Source organism: Myotis lucifugus, unplaced genomic scaffold (genome assembly GCF_000147115.1).
Source record: "Myotis lucifugus unplaced genomic scaffold, Myoluc2.0 scaffold_98, whole genome shotgun sequence".
In the NCBI taxonomy this organism is placed as follows: domain Eukaryota; kingdom Metazoa; phylum Chordata; class Mammalia; order Chiroptera; family Vespertilionidae; genus Myotis; species Myotis lucifugus.
This window is the reverse complement of record NW_005871146.1, coordinates 1,153,912-1,156,868: the sequence shown is the minus strand read 5'-3', so window position 1 is coordinate 1,156,868 and position 2,957 is coordinate 1,153,912. Positions and strand designations below refer to the sequence as shown.

The following is a 2,957-nucleotide window of genomic DNA, read 5'->3' as shown; positions in this document are numbered from 1 at the left end:
CCAGATCTAGCCTGTGAGTGAGAAATGGCTTCTACATTTTAAGACTTATGTCTTAGACAAACAAATAAACAAACGAGAGAGAGGGAGAGAGAGAGAGAGAGAGAGAGAGAGAGAGAGAGAGAGACTGACTGCATGGGGTGCAAACCTAAAATATTTACTACTTGACTCTACAGAAAAAGTTTGCCAACCCTTGATTTACAGAATCGATTTCTATTTTGAACATGAAGAAACCAAGCTCAGATGTAGCTTACTTGCTGAATCTCACAGAAGGAGCCTGTTCTAATGGAAGGAGAATCAGATTCAAGTTTCTGCAGCTCTAGTTTCTATCTTTCAATTGACTTAATATACTTTTGTGATTGTTAATAAGGTTTTCCTTTTGGCTCTATCATTCTAGAGTTCACAGAGTAATGTCTGCAATGCAGTTCTAATACTAACTACCCAGAGTTAAGTCCAACTTTACAGGTTCAGGGCACAGTTCTCTACAAAACTGGCGTCACTTCAGACACCAGGTGCAAACTCTGGGGTTCCTAGGCCACCCACACTTATGACCAACTGGCTACACATTCAAGGGTTTCCATTACTCCCTCAATTTTGGGGCAGATACAGTAAACTTTATTGATGGTGCATGATAAGGTAGGGCTACCTAAGCCTCTCCCCTTCTTCAGGGGGTCCAGGATGGAAACTGTGGAGGTCAGGAGGTTCTCAGTGTATTGAGGGATCGATTTGGGGCAAGGACTCCACAGCAGCTGAGGGCCTCTCTTACTCCTTGGAGGCCATGTGGACCATAAGGTCCACCACCCTGTTGCTGTAGCCAAATTCATTGTCATATCAGGAAATGAGCTTGACAGAGTGGTCATTGAGGGCAATGCTAGCCCCAGCATCAGAAGTGGAGGAGTGGGTGTCACTGTCACAGGAGACAACCTGATCCTCAGGATGCCCTTGAGAGGGCCCTCTGTTGCCTGCTTCACTACCTTCTTGATGTCACTGTATTTGGCAGCTTTCTCTGGTCAGCAGGTCAGATCCACAACCGCCACATTGGGGGTGGGGACAAAGATGGCCATGCCAGTGAGCTTTCCATTCAGCTCAGGGATGACTTTGCCTATAGCCTTGACAGCATCAGTAGAAGCAGGGATGATGTCCTGGGAAGCCTCTTAGCCATCTACCACAGCTTTCCAGAGGGGTTATCCACGGTCTTCTGGGTGGCGGTGATAGCATGGACTGTGGTCATGAGTCCCTCCACGATGCCAAAGTTGTCATGGATGACCTTGGCCAGGGGGGCCAAGCAGTTGATGGTGCAGGAGGCATTGCTGACAATCTTGAAGGAGTTGTCATATTTGTCATGGTTCACACCCATCACAAACATGAGGGCATCTGCAGGAGGGGCAGAAATGATGACCCTCTTGGCTACACCCTTCAAGTGAGCCCCAGCCTTCTCCATGGTAGTGAAGACACCAGTGGGCTCCACAACATACTCAGCACCAGCATCACCCCATTTGATGTTGGCGGGATCTCGATCCTGGAAGATGGAGATGGACTTTCCATTGATGACAAGCTTCCCATTCTCAGCCTTGACTATGCCTTTGAATTTGCCATGAGTAGAATCCTACTTGAACACGTAGACCATGTAGTTGAGGCCAATGAAGGGGTCATTGAATATCCAGTTTGCCAGAGTTAAAAGCAGCCCTGGTGACCAGGTGCCCATTATGGCCAAATCCATTCACTTTGACCTTCACCATCGTGTCTTAGGGTTGTGGCTGGCCCTGCGCAGGAAGACACAGCTGTCTGACGAACAGGAGGAACAGAGAGCCATGCCCTCAATATTTTTATTCTTTTTCAGTATTTTTATTAATTTCAATAATAAGCTAGAATAACTCCAAGAACTCAGAAAAGCACTATACTTGTGATTACAGTTGTATCATAAAGGATACAAATCAGGACCAGATAAATGGAGAGACACTTAAGGCCAGGTCTTGGAGGATTTCACATGTGAAACTTCCACGTCTTTAGGATATGTCATCTGAGCTTTGGTGTCCATAGTTTTTATTGGAGTTTCATTACATAGGCATTATTAATTGGGTCATTGGCCACATGATTGAACTCAATCTCCTACCCTCTCCAGAGTCAGGAAGTCAGTCTGATATCAACTGGCTGAAACCCAAACCCTCTAATCTCCTGGTTAGCTTTTCTGGCATGGTCAGTCCCCTTCTAAAAAGGTCTAGGGGCCCACAATGAGTCACCTCATTAGCACTGCCCTCTGATGGTTGTTGGCACCAATTTCATGCCAACAGGAATCCCCAATTTGGGGCAGAGTGAAGAAGGAAACTTTAGTGCAGAACAGCTCAATTGTGATACAACATGGCTGGCTGTGTGGCAGCCCTAGGGCCATGCCCCTCTACAGCTTAACTGCTCTGCTGTGCTCCTCAATGATTTGCTCTGCTCTCTTCTTTACCCCCCTGCTTTGCGCTGTGCCATGCTTTCGTCTGCTCCATTCTGTGCCACTTTGCTGTAGTCTTCTCTGGCCTGCAGTGATCTGCTCTGCTCTGCTCCAGTAAGACATCTTCTGTGTTTCAGCTTAGCTGGGGAAACACTCTTTAGTCTGGGGTGGAAAGGGAAAGTGCACTCCCAGAGTCAGAGGGGAGCTGGCTTATGCAGACAGAAGTCCCCACCCCTGGTCCCTGATTGGTCTGTCCTGGTGCAAATGAGGACTCCAAATCCTTGCAGTTTGATTGATTCAAACAGTCCTGATTGGTCAGAATAGAGCCACTGTGGTTGGCGGGCTATGCAGCTTCGAATGGATGGGAGAAAGTTCAGGCCTGTTGGTTGAAATAGGATTCCAGGAACTTCTTTATAAGGGCTGGCTCAGAAACAATGCAGGCAGGTAGTTCAAAGCAGAGGCAGGCAAGTTTAATGCAGGCTTCTCCATGAAGTGCAGTTTGTGTAAGAGGCTCCTGTGCAGA

At 47.3% G+C, this 2,957-nt stretch overlaps 1 pseudogene; it reads right to left on the bottom strand.

The window, feature by feature from the left end:
• Positions 1–759: 759 nt before the first annotated feature.
• Positions 760–1,736, bottom strand: LOC102421995 (annotated as a pseudogene).
• Positions 1,737–2,957: the final 1,221 nt, after the last annotated feature.